Source organism: Haliaeetus albicilla, chromosome 27 (genome assembly GCF_947461875.1).
Source record: "Haliaeetus albicilla chromosome 27, bHalAlb1.1, whole genome shotgun sequence".
Taxonomy (NCBI): domain Eukaryota; kingdom Metazoa; phylum Chordata; class Aves; order Accipitriformes; family Accipitridae; genus Haliaeetus; species Haliaeetus albicilla.
This window is the reverse complement of record NC_091509.1, coordinates 3,569,221-3,587,492: the sequence shown is the minus strand read 5'-3', so window position 1 is coordinate 3,587,492 and position 18,272 is coordinate 3,569,221.

Below are 18,272 nucleotides of genomic sequence, written 5' to 3'. Positions count from 1 at the left end.
AACAACAGGCATTTTTAAAATAGCTTGTATCCTACCCTTTGACATTTAAACTTCCCTCCTTGTTTCCCCTCTAGTTTGACAGTCTGTTAGCAGCAATCCCAGACTCACAGAAACTCTCGCTGGAACAAAGTAAAGATTATGATTTGGCATGAGGCGCTGTCTGACGATATGAGACTGCTAGTTGTCCCCAGAACTCACAGTTGCATAATTATCTTCCACCTTTTGCCAATATTTTGCCTTTGTGCTTCTGTTCTCCTTGAGCCACTGTCCCTCTACAGCTGAGAGACTTTTTGTTTTCCTTCAGACCCTCCTTCCTGGCTTTGCTGCTGAGAGGAACATACAGCAGAACAACCTGTTGTTCAAAGAGGGGCAAAGATATTTTATCATCCATAAGACTGGTTTCTTTTCCCCTTGTCCCCCTCTCCTATCTCACAACTCCTTTTAGTTCCCCAGGGAAAGGACAGAGCATTGCCTGCTCCCCCCAGCACCCATCTATTTTGCTAGAAGAGGGAAGCATCCAACCCAAACAGAGATTTCCCCCAGGCAGGCAAGAACAGAGTGTGACAACTGACATGTTTCATCTTAATGCAAATCCAGCTCCAGCAGATTTATGATTAAACTGTAAAAATTGGCAATACTGGAAGGAATTAGTATCATAGAAAATCTTATAGTCACAGGAGTTTTGGACTAGTTACTTAGAAAGATAAGGACAAGGAGCCTCACTGAAAGACAAATTCATACTGGTTCCACAATGCTTTTGCTGCTGTGAACCGAGAGTAATTTTCAGTGGGCAGTACCTGAAACATGAAGTACATCTGGTTTACCCTGGTGTAACATGAGACTGAACTTTGAATTTTTATGAACACAGAGAAACAGCTGCAGAAGTTAAAACTCACAATAATCCCCCTCAGTAAAGTATTTGGCCCAAAAAGGAGTATATAAACTCACAGGCTTTGTGCATCATTTCTCATATATGCTATTCATGTCTGTTGCTTCTCAACACGCATAGTGCAATAGGACATTCAGCCACATATGTAACATTAGATTTAACAAAAGGATAAAACTTGCAAGTACTTCAGACATTTACATCAATCCCACCTGACATAGCAGGTGGCCCTTCAAAGCACCTGCAGTTTATTTGTTATCAAAATAACCTAGGAGGTCCAAAATGACAAATCAGGGTAGCATCGTAGCATAGAATCACATCAGAAAGAAAAATAGACCTCACCCATGAAAAAGCATTTCACTGCCAGTCTTAACGTTCATGGTCACAGTTGTACTTTTTCTGCTGTCAGTGAGCTCTGCAAAACAGGTTCCGGGCTCTCAGAGGCCGGGAGGAGACAGCCTCTGCAGCAACAGCTAATAGGATAACCTTCACTGACACTTTGAACAAGCTGAGAGGATGATACAAACTGTCAAAAGTACCCTCCTTAGTGTTATGACATTAACTACTGCCAGTAAAGCAGTTGCTCCTTGGCTCAACAAAAAAGTACATTTTCTAAATGGGACACTGGGCCTAGAAGAGCAGAAAATGTGTCTGATTTCATTTTGAAAGGAGAGAGTGCAGAGAACTTGATTTGTAGCCTGCATCATGCTTTAAGATCCTACATGATGAAAGCTGTTATTATACTTTCAGGGTCCAATGCTGGCAATCCTTAATTACACTGAGCAACAACACTTCATTACTTGAATAAAACCATGGGGTTCAGCAGGTCTGTTTGTGTGAAGTGCTATTCAGACTGAGAGTTGCAGTTTGGCTTCAGTGCTAATTGCTTCTCCTATTTCTTCATATAACATGAGAGCTTCTAAATGCTTTTCCAAAGAAGCCAGAGAGAACATTGCGTGTCTGTTCCTTTTTCATCTAAGAGAAATGCATTGCTGCCCTTTACAGTCATTGTCAAGTTCTGTATTTAAGCCCTGAGAGCACCACAGTCATTTTTACTGTTTAACGTGTTTTGGGCTACTTTCAGTTTTGTCTAACTTAGTATCTTGCAGTAGTTGGTCTGTTCTGGCCTCTCCTTCCATGATACATACTGTGCAGTAGACCTGGCCACTGAGTCTTTTATGGAATACTTGGTTCAAAGAATTGGATTTTTAGGTGTTGGAAAAAATCAAAAGAGTAGCTCCAGAGGGCAAATTTACTAGGTCAAAGCTCTGAGAAGTGTTGCATAGATCTCCTGACACAAAAACAGTTTTAGGCAGTTGGGAACAGCCCTAATTTGGGCAATTGAGTTTGACATGGCTGTGACTGAACATGATTGAAATCCACTTTAGAGCCCCTAGAACAAGAAGACAAGTCAAACCTACCACTTGAAAATTATTTCTTTCATATCTTTTATTGGCAATACTATGAACTTCTACTTAATGGTGTAGCAGCTGCAAAATGTCCAGGTCACAGCTACAGTTTGGGGAAACAAGCAGAAGTTTAATTTGTTACCCAAACAACCTGAGACACTGAGATGTTGTTCCCTTTGTCAGCATACTCCTGCCATCAGACATTCTCTTAAAGCATGCAGTAAGGACTGTCACTTCTGGAGCTGGTTACTAGTGCAAAGGTAGCTGTGCTATATGAGAGTTCAGGACGTGAAACGAGACAAATTGCTTTCAACTAGCACAGCAAGTTTTAGCAGGACTGTAAAGGGACGTTTTTCAAGGTACCCAAAAGGAGTTGGGTATCACACTCCTATTGAAAGGCCACAAGTATTTAAGTAATGAACTTCTCCTTTGCACTTTGGAGGAGCAGCAAGGAGTGCTAAACAAATAGTGTTTAAATGAGCGCCAGCCTGCTTTCAAAGTCATTGATGAGAGCTCTCAATCCTGGCCAGTCATCTGAAAATATTCACAGCCACAGACAAAAGACTTTAAAGTCTCCTCTTTAAAGTTGGAGAGAAAGCCCACGCTGCTAGCTTTACTCAAAGGGCATTCCTGATGGACAGTTATCCAGATGTGTTCCAGCTCTGTGTGAAGTTGTCTCCTGCAAGACTCTCTCAAATGTTTCTGCAGTCATGAGACCAGGCTGCAGGAAGTTAATCCTTGTCATCACCTTTGTGACTCACCTTGCAGTTTCAGTTGGACAAATTATTCCTCACATCTCCTCTTCAGAAAAATAAACCGCTCTGTTGAGTTGTTAGCGCAGAATGGCTGCCACGTTCCAGCCTGGGCAGATGGATTACAGCAGTGAGTCATCAAATTGAATGTACAGGCGTGATAGCTGAGATTTATAAAGAAGCCTAAGCCTTATTTATTTCACTGGAGTTAAATATCTAAACCATTTACATTCTGCTAAAACCCCTCAGCAGCGTACCTATTACCTATGATACTGGTAGCTGTACGTTATATGCTGCAGGAACTCCAGTTTTACAAGATAGCAATTGTTGAGCAATAATGCTAACTGCCACATGATCTGCAGTGCCAATATGGTTAGGAACACGGGAAGAATCATTGCAGATAAAAAATTTTGAATTGTTCTCAAAACAAACAATGACAATGTTCAGACCAAATGTGAATAAGTAAAAGTTTCATTCTTTTCATTTTTGTGTCCTTAAAAACTGCTTCCTTGAGGACTCTGACCCATAAAGCAATCTGGGACAGAGCTGACAACTTTTGTTGACGGTGGTCTTGTTTGTTGACAAACCAGAAACTCCAGGAAAAAAAGTCATTACTTTGAGCCATATCCACACAAGCTGTCTTACTGTTTTCAACAGAGATACTTGTATAAATAAGTAAATTTGTATGAATATTTATACAAGTATCTCTGAGTATGTAACCTAAGCAGTGGTAGAGCTGAGATGCAAATTGTCTTAACGACAAAGACAAGATTGTGCCCTATTGTATTTTTAATACCTTCTGTCTTCCCTCTTCAGCACTCTTATCAATTATTTATTCAGTTATGGTCACTAAACAGCCTAATGAGCAAGGACCTGAACACATTATGTCAAAAGATACTGACGTAATAACCAAAGAATATATGCAGATGAGAAAAGAGAGCAGCTGGCAAAATAATAAGGAAATGATCTCTCTCAGTGTAAAATAACTGATTTTGGCATCAGAATTGAAAATCACAACATGTCAGAGACCAAGAGAAACCTTCATAATACAGGTCCTGCTTTCAGTTAAATTACTCCTTGTTGAACAGCCTCAGTTAGATGGCTTCATATTGCTGAATCTGTTTAGATCTTTTTTCTGAAAATGTCATTCATCTTATTCAGCCCCTCCTGTATCTATTTTAGAACATATTTCACCAGTGATTTGAGATCTGCAAAGCTATTTAAAATATTTCCTGTGGTGTATTGATAAATAAACAATAAACCCAAACCTACTGTCCTCAAAGTCAGACATCCTGGAGGCTCTGACCATGAATTTTCTTTAGATGCCTGTTACAGATGGCTTTCTCTCCAACACGTCACATCAAGAGCATCACCTGCTGCTCATAGTGCTCCTTTGTTAAACAAAGGGACCTCTGAGAGGCACTCTGAGGTAGAGACTTTAGCCCTTTACACTAGCCATCAAGGATTCAGAAGTTACTACTCCATCAGACATACCAAACAGACCCTGGAAGTGCCTTGCTCACTAGTCATCTCATTGCCAGAGACACCATTTTCCATTTAAAACATGAAAATTATAAAATGGATATAAAATGAATTACCATTGTGAAATCTGAGCAGAATATACCCCTCTCTGCTGCAGCCCTGATGACTAGGTAACAGGAGTACAAAAGGAGTTAGGAATATTTTTTGGTTTTAACTCAGTGAGCAGGATCCCAAACCCACACAGACTACCTATTTAATTGGTAAGAAGGTATTGTTATTACAGCCACATTTGAGATTATAACACACTTTGATGTTAAAACTCAATAAGATTTCAGTTTATCTAACCCCAAAAGACTCTCTGTGGGAGATGCCAAGTCTTCTTTTTTTTTTTTTTTTTTTTTAATTTTCTTCAGGGAAACTAAGAATTTAATTATATTTCATCAGAGCAACATCTGTACTTACACTCTGAAGTTGCATGGTTTCATTACATCATAGATCTCCTAAATCCTTGTAGCACACAAACACCTCCATCATCCTTCTATTTATTTAGTTACAAATTATCTTCACTTACACCAAGAATCTATGAAGAATTGGATGAAGACCATCTCACAGAACTGTTTTGCTGTTTTCTATGCCCGCTTTTCAAGCAGCAATGGTATCCTCTTCATCTCTTCCAGAACTCTGAGTGAAACAAGATGTTTGAATTACTTTCTCTAGCCCCAGTTTAGTGCTTTTACTAGCAGAACAGCCAACTGATTTGGTATAGAAAGAGCACTGTCAGATTCATCACTAACTTCAATGCATGCAGCCTCGGACCTTGGGGTACAGCTTTTCTGAGAAAGATAATGCTCAGTGTAAAGTGGCATTAGATCTATCACTGCATATGTGCAAGGTGGGCAGGCAGATTTATTAAAAAACAAACGATAGCTCATTTGACTGAGCAGGCTCATGTTCTCCTGCAGGCCCTCACACCTGTGATCAGAAAAGCAGTCTTCAACATCTTTCAAATAATACTCTACCCAAGCTGATGGACATATGGTAGATATAAAGAAAGTAAAAAGAATTGGTCTGTTTTATCACTGTGATGCTGAAAGATGTTTTTCCTTGCTTATTGCTGTATGAATAATTAACTGGTTTAATTAACTTTTCATTCTAGGTAAGGAAATGCGATGGAAAGATGGTAAGAGTACTGTAAGCCATCAAGCCTGAGAGCCGCCTGCTGACACTGAACTTTCACAGAAGGATGCTAAGTAAACTACTCACCGGAAGAAAATTGAACCCATTCTGTAATTCTCTGTCAATGGTGCCATTCAGTTCATGAACCTCCAGAAAGCAAATTACCCTCTGTACTGGTGAATGGCACAGAGCATCTGTGGAAGCAGCAATTGATAGGAAGCATGGTAGCCTTATCAGCAGATTAGCTGCTGATTGCATTAAAATTAACCTCCTCCCAGACTTTCTCTGTGCCCATGTCAGGAACTAACAAGGTAAAATCCCATGCTGCTTGTTTAATACCAAAGAGTTTTAGTTTTCCATGTTACAGTTATACCTGCCCAAACATATACTTTGAGATTTAAAAAAAAAATGGAGGGATGGGTGTGGAAAATTAACACTGAGATGGGATCAGAAGCAAATTCAGAACAACCAAAAAGCCAAAGTAGATGTTAAGTTGGACAAGATTCTGGGCTAAGTTTATGTGACTTGTTTCCTTTTCCAGTTGACCACATTTCTCTAAGGCTGTCTTTCCAGATTTGCATCTAGAAGGGGTATCTTGAAGACAATATGAACAAAAGCAGAAAGAACATGGAAAAATGACTGATACCAAAATTTGGATGAAATTTTCAAACAGTGGACTGAGACAGAAAGGAGAACAAAGGATTAGGTCTGTTGTAAGAGAACACTAAGAAAAAGGTGGGACACAAGGGCATGAAGGTGATGTATGAGGCAGCAGGAAGGATTGGCTGTAGTTGAGTGGGACTTGAAAGAAGCAGGCATAACAGGCTAGATCCTCAGCCTGTTTAAATTGGCATTGCTTCTTTGACTCAACAGAGCAGTACAATTTACACCAGCTGAAGAGCTGGCCTGATAGCTGCAAGTTTGAGGATAGACCATATTCATCACAAGGCTGTAAACCTTCCCCACCCTAGGAAAACAAGAAGCGTAATCTGGTTCCTGAGCTTGCTGTAGCCAAGTGGAAAAGGTGCCAAACACCTGAATATCCCATATGTGAGGCTCTTTATTTGGGGGAAGAAAAAAAAAAAAGACAATAAAAACAATTTTACTGCCAAATAAGTGTGTCCCTGATGCTTTCCTATAGAGAAACAATGACATCCAGTGGTGAGATACATTAATCACAGGGGCTTTACATCAACCCTGTCTCAAGAAATCAGAGCTCATACCTGTTCCACGGAAGGGATCAGTTGCTGTACCCATTACCCATGTGCAGTGCTATTCCAGCCCTTGGAGACTTTAAAACTGTCCTTGCTGCTTTCTTTTCTGATAAGCCAAATGCCTCTGCATTTTTCTGTCAGCTGCAGTTCTGAAGCCCTGCTCTAGGTCCTCAAAGTCTAATAAGGGCTTGATAGTTGCTAAGAGAAACATCTCCAGGTGATAGCAATATTATCTTCATGAGCAACTGAAGGCTTCTCAGCAGGGTGGGCAAAATAGAGTTTGCAGTGCCAGCAGAGCAGATTACTGCCTGGCACTGTCCTCCCCATGTGAGTGGTGACTACCTATGCCCTGCCTCACCTAGGTCACAGACTGACAGGCAGCTCCAGGCTGGAAGATAGAGGGAAAAGGTGATTGGGAATACAGAGTCTCATAAATCTCTACTTCTTACCCTTAGGATAATCTGATACTTGCACAAAAGTCTCCTCCTATTCTCCTCCACCCCCACCCCTGAAGAGGTCAACACAGCTCTGGACCGTGATTAATAGTCCCAGGCTGCAGGCATCACAAAACTGCCTGTTCACACTGCTTTGTTTTGTCCACCACCCCAGTGGAGACAGATGACCTTTGGTTTGTTGTTTTTATTCTAATTCAGCTTGCCTCCCACTGCTACTTCAGGGACTAACCCCTCAACCCCAGGATATTCAGTTTGATTTCTATTTTCAGCTCCTTTTTGGATTTGTACTATATATTGTCATCTATGGTTTACATTTTTAAAGTTACATTCAGTTGATTCCTTCCTATGATTTAAGTCATCATGAGCTTTCTGAAGAGAACAGAAGGGCCACTTAGATAAATTGACAGGTAATGCACTCAGCAGCAAGGTACTTTATCCAGAAATGTTCTTGGAGTAAACTGTCACACCACCACTAGTCTGAAGAGTCTGGATGAAGAGCCACTTTCCAGAACTGGGACAATTTCTTTCCTAAGTTTGTCCAGAATCCAGTCTTTCTTGAGCTGCTGGAGCATATCCAGAGAAGGGCAACCAAGCTGGTGAGGGGCCTGGAGCACAAGTCTTATGAGGAGCAGCTGGGGGAACTGGGGTTGTTTAGTGTGGAGAAAAGGAGGCTGAGGGGAGACCTTATCGCTCTCTATAACTACCTGAAAGGAGGTTGTACTCAGGTGGGTGCTGGTCTCTTCTGTCAGGTGGCTGGAGATAGGATGAGAGAAAATGGCCTCAAGTTGTAGCAGGGGAGGTTTAGGTTGGATATTAGGAAAAATTTCTTTACTGAAAGGGTTGTCAGGTATTGGAACAGGCTGCCCAGGGAAGTGGTTGAGTCACCATCCCTGGAGGTATTCAAAAAGCGCATAGACAAGGCACTTCGGGACATGGTTTAGTGGGCATGATTGATGGTTGGACTCGATGATCTTAAAGGTCTTTTCCAAACTAAATGATTCTGATTCTATGATTCTAAGCTTTATTTCTTTTCTACTATCTAGGCATCTTACAGATTGATGTATTTACCACCACAAGGTACCCTTAAGAGGAGGTGGTGCTGCTATACCTGTTGTATTACTGTGAGGCACAGTGGAAGACAACCAGAAATTTTTGCGTATAAGCTCTTGGGATGAAAACACCTACCTGGTAGACTTTTCAAAAGAAGCTGGATACTGGATTCCTAACAGGATTTTGTCATGTAGGTACTTTTAAAAATCCCATCAGACACCCAATGTCATCATTAAGTGCCTAAACAGTCCAAAGACTGCTCCAACTGTTTCTATCAAAGCTACACAAAAACCTGTGCTAGATATGATACTGAGGAAGAGCCTGAAGTGCACCACCAGGATTGATGCCCTGTTGAGTGACGTGCTTTAATAGCACACAATTCGGACTGATTGTCCACTCTAATTTATTTATAACCTTAACAGACAAGACATACAGAGGAGACAGGGAGGCATATAGAGGAGAGAAAACTTTGCTTAGGGGCAAACAGCAAAGTCTCAAAATCAATGCCATTTCTGCTAAATTGTGCTGTTTGTACCAATTGCTTGTCTACAGCCTTTGGAGATCAGGACTTCTAAATAGTCTAGTTGAATCATACATGCTAAAGTATTTTCCCCATTTCATTTTTGCTAACTGACCCCTTGCTTTCATATTAGGGAGCCATGTTAATTTGAGGAGTGGATTAGTTTTCATGGTATCTTTCTTAAACACCTCACTCACATACTCTCCAACCCTTTCTGCTTCCAAGCTAAACAATTCTCACTTTTGCACTCTATCCTCAGATGTAAACCCCACCCAGCCTTCTAACCATCTCATGACATGCTTTTGGTGGACTTCCAAACCAAAGAGGTTTCCAAACTGAACCTCCAAAATGTTTGAGGTTTCCCCATCTCTGTATAGTACTTTCCAAGAGCACACTCCCATTGATTCTGGAGGCAGCCTTGAATCAAAACTAACCATAATGCAGTCAGGAACAAGTCTGGCTACTTTTTAATGAGGAAATATGCTCTTGGGAAGTATCATGCAGTGATGGGCAAACCTCAAACACATTGGAGGTTCTGCTTATAAACCTCTTTGATGTAGAAGTCTCACCCAATGGCAAAAAATTGGTGATCATGCATGCACAGAAGCATGCCAGCCATGACATGAGAGTGCTATTATCATGGTGGGTAGGCAGCACAGTCCTCACTACACACCCATGCTGCTGACTGGCGCAGTCCTAAGTTTTAGCAAGAAAAGAACACTTCATTACCAATAATAAAAGAAAGAACAACCCAGAAGTATGCAATTCAAGTTAACAATCACCCCTCCCCACCCCATAAACTCCCACTACAGTCGTATCTAGTAGAGCCAGTTCTAATGTTGCTTTCAAATCTGCAGCTGCAGAAAGCCCCAGCCAAGCCAGGTTCAGATGATAATGTAGCTTTAACTGCTCATTGTTCCACAGTGACAGAGAAATCAAGCTCTGCTGGGATGCACCACCCTTTTTTTTATTAATCTAAACTAAAAGACTTGAACTCTGGAAGAACAAGTTTTGCTTTTGGTGCATGTCACAGTTCTCCCACTGAGACAAGTCCATCTGCAACACGAAGTCATTATAGTCTCAGCTTCAAGGCTGGCTTTTTATTTCAAGCTGCAGAGTCTCATGCCTTCTACATCAAAGTCCTGTCATGTTAGGTAGGTGGTAACCAATGCTAGAGAAACAAAGAATTCTGAAGCCAAGGTAGAGCAAGAAAACAAAACAAAACAAGGCACCAGCCACTCTGTGGGTGTGTGCCTGCCCATCTGTCTGCCTCTTCTCAAAGTCTTGCATGTGATGACAGAGGTGATTTTCCTTCACGCAGAGAACTTTTTCCCTGTGCTGCTGAGAGTTACTAAGCAGAGACCCTCTTTGTGCTACAAACAATACTAAACTTCAGGACTTACTCAAAGTAAGTAATTTATTTGTTTGTTACACTAGACAACTCCACAGGACACCAGGCTCTGCTGATTGGTTTCCCCCATGCTCCTCATCCCTTTTCTTTTCATCCTTGTCCCCAAACACATACAAGTAATAGACCCAACTACCTGAGAGGTTCAGTGCATCATCAAAGCGCTGTTAAAAGGCTTTTAAGTAAAAACAAAACTACCTCTTGTTTTTTACAAAGTCCAAGAAAACAAGGCGTTGCTGTTTCATAACTACAGAGTCTGCACCCTGCGATACTACAGCAAGTGCATTAGAAGAGACTCCTGACAGGTCAAAATAGTGTTATGTACCTGCAGCCTCCGGAAAGGAGGGGAGAGAGTTAGTCCTAAACCTGTTAGAATGATTCCAAGCAAGTGTGAGCAACTGCTATTATTGTGATGTCCAACTGAGTAATATCTTATTTCTAATTTTAACATTCAAGAGGAACTTTTTGTTTGGCCTGGCTTGGCCAGAGGGCCATTGGCAGTTGCCTATGGCTCAAATGCTAATATGTCAGGAATTCAGATTGGCATCCTGCATCTCGGCGCACTGATGAGGATGTGTTGTTTCTCAGTGAACTCTCACTTCCCGTCTGCTTCGCTGTCGGCCTGTATGAAAGCCACTGAACAGGAGACTTGCAGGTCATGTGGCTCAGTTCCTGTGCACCGTAGGCTCTTGAAAATTTCAGTTGTATATCTCTATGGCTCCTACTGAGGTGAAACAGAGGTCACAATCATCAGAAAACTTCTCAAGTATTAGCATTTTTAATTTTTATCTGATACCCTATGTAATACAGAAAGTTGCGTAAATAGCCTGGAGAAAATGACGTGAACCAAAGTGAACCTTTCACTGTAAGGCCTGAAAAGATTCCATTAACTTTTTAATATCAATAATATGTAACTTCAGATTGTCTTTTCACCTCTGATATCTAGCCAGAGTGGGTGTAGGGCCAAAACAGAAGCAACACTGTGCTCACATTTTTAACTGTACGTTACAGTTTTACCTTGGTTAAGTAAATACGATAACCTTAACTCAGTATCAGCAGTAGCCCTGAAGGTACAGCTCTTAGTTGCCTAAGACTGGAAGGACTGATGAGGAGAGGAGGTTAAACCCTCTGTTTCAAACTTTTGAGTAAATAGGAAGCTTTCCAGAGGCAACTACCCCTTATCCGACCCAATTAAAAAGTTCACAACACTTCTGTCAGAGAACTCAGATAAGCCTCACTAAACTTGACCCAACCTTTTGATCCACTGAAGTTCGGACAAGGTAACCTCAAAGTACATTAGTGACATGAAACTGAATCAGTCCTGAAATTAGAGATGCAAAAGACTGACCTAATTTTTCCTTTCCTAGCCCTTTTTTCCCATTTCTGCCCAAAGTAACTCAAGTTGTTTAGTCTGGTATTTCATAGTACTTTCATGTATTTATTTAAATAAAATGAAAGGATGGGGTATCCATTATGAGTCTTAAGAGGTTCCACAGTCCTCTCTTGCTAGTCAGCCTAAAATTTTCTTTCCTCTCACCCTTCAGATCTCGTCTCATGTGTTTCATTATGTGGTTCCTCTTCCCACTTAGGGCTTTCATATATTTGAACTCCTTCACCCTTCCTTGTGCCATCACTTTGTCAAACTCTCAATACTTGCTTTCTTTTTAATTATTCCCCCCAAGTTTTTTTGTCTCCCTCACCTGATTATTTTCATAGCTACTTAATTCCCACCAACTCACTCATATCTTCCATCCAATTGGGACACACACAACTGAACACAATATCCCAAACCCCATGATGCCAGTGCCATCTCAGCAAAAAGCATAATTATCTATTTAATATCTGATTTGCTGTCTCCCTATAACTCACAGGTCACGTCCAATAATACTGCTTCCCAAATCTCTCTGTCTGATTAAGTACTTGCAGTTTCCTTTAGACATATTAGCTACATTTTTCTAAACTGAGTCATGTTTGTTTTCTTCTTATTATAGTACTAATCTCTTGAGGCTTCTTTTGTACAAATGGATGGAAAGAGTTTTTTCCCCTTATTATTGCACAAGAGGGTTTTATGTCTTTGGATGTGTCATAATAAAATGGTTTTGGTAGCAGCAAACCTAATTCCTGTTGTTATTAAACCATAACACACTTCAGGACAACTTAGTCATTGTGGAATAACACTGTCTTGTGAGCGCCACATAGACCTTGCAGGAAGTGCTGAAGTAAGAGGAAGTGGGCTAGAGATAGACAAAGAGGAAGGATTTACAGGCTGAGTAAGAAATTAAATTCAGCTACTCTTAATGAATTAGTTTAAAAAAAACAACCCAAACACTAATCACTGACAGGTAAATTTTTCTGTTACTCTAATTTTGCAGTGACCCCCCTTCATATAGTTGAAGGACAGCAAAAAGCATGGTAGGAAAAACTTGATTCTTAATTCTATGTATATTTTTGATGAAAAAAACATAATCCAGACTTTGGCTCAGCAGGGGAGCAGTAAATGTCCTACAGAAACTCTTGGGGTACTTGGTCTATAAAGAGGCTGGTCTCCTCTTGACTTACGTGTAGTCAGTATATTTAATATGTAAAGATGGGCTTTGAAGAATTTACAGCCAGTCATGGACCATTTTGGAAAGGTATCTTCTTCACATTCAAAGCTGGCCTTTCTTCCCAGCCACTCACTCCCCCTGCCTTTTCAAATAACCGCTTCCCAAGTAAGAACTTGTTGTAGTGGGAATGGTGCACTTCTCTTTTGGAGAGTAGGGCAGCTCTCCTGCACGCAGCCAGCCATGGCTTGTCCCAGGCCCCACAACTGCCTGGGAACTAAAATTTTGTCTACCTGAAGACAAATGTATATATCTATATACATATATAGATATGTTTCTGTAGTGGCTGGTCTACTATACATATCCATCTAGACTTGCCAAACAACCTTCTTTGACCGAGACAGTCTGAATTTCACGTCTGGTTAGAGTGTAAACTGGTCAGCAAGAAGACCAAATTGACAGCCTGACAGGATGGAAGGGAGAGCTCCCCACAACCTCTTTAGAGGACTGAAAGGTTATGCTGCTCAAGTTTGTTGCAAATCCAGCACCATCTGACAAAGCTGAAAGATAAGATACAGCAGAATGAAAATTCACATGTGAAAAAGCATTTTGGTAGTGAGTTAGCCCAGATCTATTACATCTCTTGCATTCAAGAGCCCTGGTCAGATCACACATCTCAACTGAAGAAGCTGGCAATGTACCATTTGATACCTATGAATTTACATGATCTTGTGGCAGCTGCATGTATTTATGCACCAGCTAGATGTATTTGTGCACAGAATGTAGTTCGAAGAGGCTTATTTTGGGAGGTACCTTTCAGAAAAATACCCTTTAAGATTACATCATTTTAAAAGAATAACAACCTGTGTTATAGGAGATGGTAGTCACCTCGGCTTTCCCATTCAGCTGAGAGAACATCGCACTTCAGAGTCATTCTGCTTCCTCGCACCGCACTTTGGGAATACTCCACCATTCATACTGCTCTGGGCAAAGAGTAGTTTGGGAGCTAGTTGGAGAGGAGAGGAGCTGGCACACTGAGTGAAGGGGAGCTCGGTGGTATCCTGACACCAGCACTGCCTGCTACTGCTGTCAGCCTGGCAAAATCTAGGCTAGTCCCCACAACCTGGACAGAGGAGAGGTGTGGAAGTGACAATGAGGAGGAGCAGGGAAGAGAAGCAAGCAGAAGTAATAGTGGGAGGAACTAACTGGTCCCAGAGAAGTGAAGTGAATCGGGAGCAAACACTCAAGTCAACAAATGGAAGAAGGAAACAAAGAAGACACAGACAAAAATCCTCACTTAACAGTTTATAGCAACAAGTCCTAGGACAACTCTCTGAGTTTGCATCCCTTGGAAACGGAGCCATCAATAATGCAATCCTGGAAAAGCATCCCCACTCCAAGTCTTGAACAGTATGGATCCAGGAAATATTAAATCCATCTGCTGTGGAGAAAATGTTCTATCAACAACAAAAAAAACATTTGATTTATTCTCTAGACACTGGGCTCAGAGTTAGTCACTAAGCTGTGCTATCTAATGTGGTTAGACAACTTCTAGGGAACTAACCTCTTGTTGCCATTACTCACAGTATTTGCTTTTCCCCTATTGCCTTACTCATCTGATTCCTCCCTTCTTATTATGACTCTGGTTGAGTTGATAGGTCATAATTCATACTACAGGCTGAGGCTTTCATGCCTTTGTCAGTAACTTGAGCCAGGGAAGTGAGTTATTCTTGCCTGTGCCTCGTTTCTCTGCCTCATTCGTTCTCCATCTGGGAGTGTACCTAGACCTAGAACATATAAGCTCTGTAGTACTACCCGTCAGGAGAGACACCGAGTACCTCTCCCTCCAGTTTTAGTTACAGTGTGTGTCTGTGAGTGTCTTTGGATGAGTTTTTTGCTTGATACCAGGTACTTAACAGAAGCCTACAGTGATACAGCACCATTAGTCCCAAAGTGCTTTCCAAACCATAGATTCATCCACCTAAGTTATCCTAACTAACATTAAAACAGAGGCATCATTGGAGAAGAGCAGGCACACAGTAGGCACTTTCCCTGCAAAGGTGATGTGTAGCAGGCTTTTTCTCAGGCATTGTGTCCAGCCCAGCTCCAGACACTTAAAAAACATCTCACCTACCTTTGATGCTAGTTCCAGGTCAGTTAACTAGCTCCTCTGATGTGGATGAAAGCCAGAGCATGGTTTACACTCATTTTATACCACAGCCCACTCATGTTACGCAGCAGACACAGACTAAAACTACTCAAGTCATGACAGGGAACCTAATTGCTTTCTCTCAATGATCACATGTGCCAGTAGTAGTACAGAACAGTTCTTCTCCATCTTTCTGGGCAAGGGGTCACAGAGCAGCTACATTTAATGAGAGCAAATGGCTCATGACACCCCCTCACACTGTGCAGCATGACCCACCCAGACACAGGGATGGGGCTCCACTCCAGGCTGCAGCTGCACTGAGGTTCCTCAGATTGTAAAATGCTCCTCTGTTAAATAGCAATAACTTCAGCTAATTCTACTGCGATAACAAAATCAAGAATGAGGGGAGACAGGATCCTACACTGCCAAAAATGGTTGCCCTCTTAATATGTGCTCTCACATCTATACCAAAATGCTGGTTACCAAATTGCATGATGTCCATATCACTTACTGGTAGACAAAAGGCAAAGGATTCACATGGGGCAAAAATACCCCTCTCCTCCCATCCCATCCCATCCCATCCCATCCCATCCCATCCCATCCCATCCCAAGAACCTTGCATTCTTCCTCTTCAAAAAAGAACTTCCCTAGATAGGGAAGGCAGGCCCTACCTCAGCTGAGCTTTTTCTTATTAGAATTTAGGATATTCTCTGCATCTTCCACCATCAAGGGTTCAGCATGTTCATTACCTGCAGCAGTGTAAGTCAGATCTGACTGGTTCTTGCCTAGGTGACATCAAAAGAAAAACGCAAGGATTCAGTTAGGTAACAGTAAGGTGTAATCACGTGGCCACTTGAGACACGTTGAATTTCTTCCCAGGAAGGGTGAAAAAGTTGAGCTCACTTGCCAATTTTTCAGTAACCAAAGTCTTAAAACAAACAAAAAAAAAGCCAAAACACCCTCCCCCTCCAGTAGAGAGAAACATATGAGAGAACTTGAATTAGCCCCAGCAATATGGACAAATGCAGAGCTGGCCCATTAAAATACACTTTACCTGCTTCAAAAATGCCCTCACAATCTTTTGAATTGGAGCAGCGATTCCTAATGTGCTGTTTGACAGCTGCCATGGCCTTGCCAAGGGTGGTTCCTGCTCGGTGGTGAGTGAAGTGATTATTGTATCTGCAGTCAGCTAGACACTGCAGCGTGGAAACCTGGGAGATGAAAGGCACCATATAAATATACACTATTATTACTGCTATTACTATTATTTCACTGGCCTTTTGCCTCACTTTCTGGTTGAGCAAGAGAATATGAGTATTCCTGAATGTCCCCAACCCTGCATTTAGTCAAGCCTTGTCTTTAGCACTGTAGACCTTCAGATTTAATTTTTTCCCATCATCTCAGTTCACAGAGCCACAGACCATGTTTCTTTACTTGGTATTAACTTCAAAGTATTTTTCCTTTTAAAATACAAGTCAATGTTATTTGTTAAATGACTGTTTTGAACTCGGATCCAATATTTTTAGTAAAAAAAAAAAAGGAAAAAAGTTTTGTTTTGTTTTTTAACTGGAAGGAATCCAAACTATCCACGGCTTTTATAACCCAACTTCCTTATGAGTCAGGACATTTATTGCCAGAAAAATATTATTTTAACTTTATTAGTGCAATATAGCAGTGACATCTAGTGGCTTTCATCAGCGTCATGATGACCGAGGGAGAGGTGCAACTGGCAGGACTTGTGGGAACAGATCCAGTTAGGGATTTTATTATGCCATTGTTGAGAGTCAGGGGAAGTTGGATGAGCTCTTCTATAGAAGTTACCAAAATTAGAAAATTCTAATAGTATCATGAAAATAAACTGAGAGGAAATTCTAATAGTATAACACCCATGGGTGATTTCTTCAGGTCACGTTTATAACAAGTAAGGTAAAATTCCTGAATTCCTTTATCCCAGCAGAAATATCTCATTGTTCACACTAGGGATGTCCTTCACCATGAAGTAAAGAAACAATATTCTCAAATTTCTAAATCGATGTTCAGTCTAAGGCCATTTACAAACCATGCAGCCTCAATACCATAGGCACAGCCCAGCTCCTTTTGAAAGAAGCAGGAGTTGTGACACAGTTTTCCATAAAGCAAGATCGTGTCTTCACCATTAAATTTTTTTCAAAGCTGAAGCTCCTTCTCAGGCCTTCAGCCAGGACAAATTTGCATGCAGACGAAATTTTACACTCAGGCACACTGAAAGGGGTCAAGATTGGCCTTTTAGTAACAGGACTGAGGCAGGACAATCACCAACCTGGCAGAGGCAGGGAACGTTCACAGGGCTCCTGAAGTAAAACTGACACCAGAGTTTGGTAAATGTAACACTTCTGGTGATGGTATGGAAGTTTATCATCAGCTTTGTAGCTGAAAATATTTTTCGTTAACTGTGGAATAGCATTAATATTACAACCAACTTGCGGGTTCCCTTTCTTTTTCTCTGAGCTTGCCTGCAAAATTTTGTTGCGCACAAAAATTGCCAGATGTTTTTTGAAGACAAAGCTGATTCTGCTTGTCTAACAATGCTCAACTGGCTTTGGAGCTTCAGGCTGTTAAACATTACTGTCACTTCAAATTCTTTGGAGCTTCAGGCTATTAAAAATTACTGTGATTTCAAATTCTACCATAGATCTTATATTTCTCTCTGTCCCTTTGGATCAAAAAGTTCTTCGTTACTTGGTCAAACTTTCAACATAGAAGGCCCATTTAACAAAAAAAGGCTGTAACTGAGAAAAAGCTATTAACGATTGTTTTATTTAGTTGTGGACACTCTAGCTACACACAGAAAAGGAGATGAAATATTGGAAAACTTATTTTGTATAAGCATTTTATATAAACCTATTAGCCTGTGTTGGCTGGCTGCAGCTTAGATAAACTGCAGGATCGCTCTGTAACAGACAGAGATCTTGCACGAGCTTTGCTGAGAAAGCCCACGTTACGCCACAGTTGGGTTATGGCTGTGCAGGTGTGTGCCTGGGCGTGTGTGCGCGTATACGTGCGTGCATGTGTTTTATTATGAAAGGATTTACTTTTCCATGTGCAGCAGTGACAGCACCCCAGAGGAAGTCGTAGCTGGGAAGTATCTAATATAATATTTGCACTGCGTCTGCAGTTTGTGTCAGCGTGCCAACGTTGTTGCTCTGCTCTCCCTCCTCGGGATTATTAGGGGGTTTGTAACATTAAATA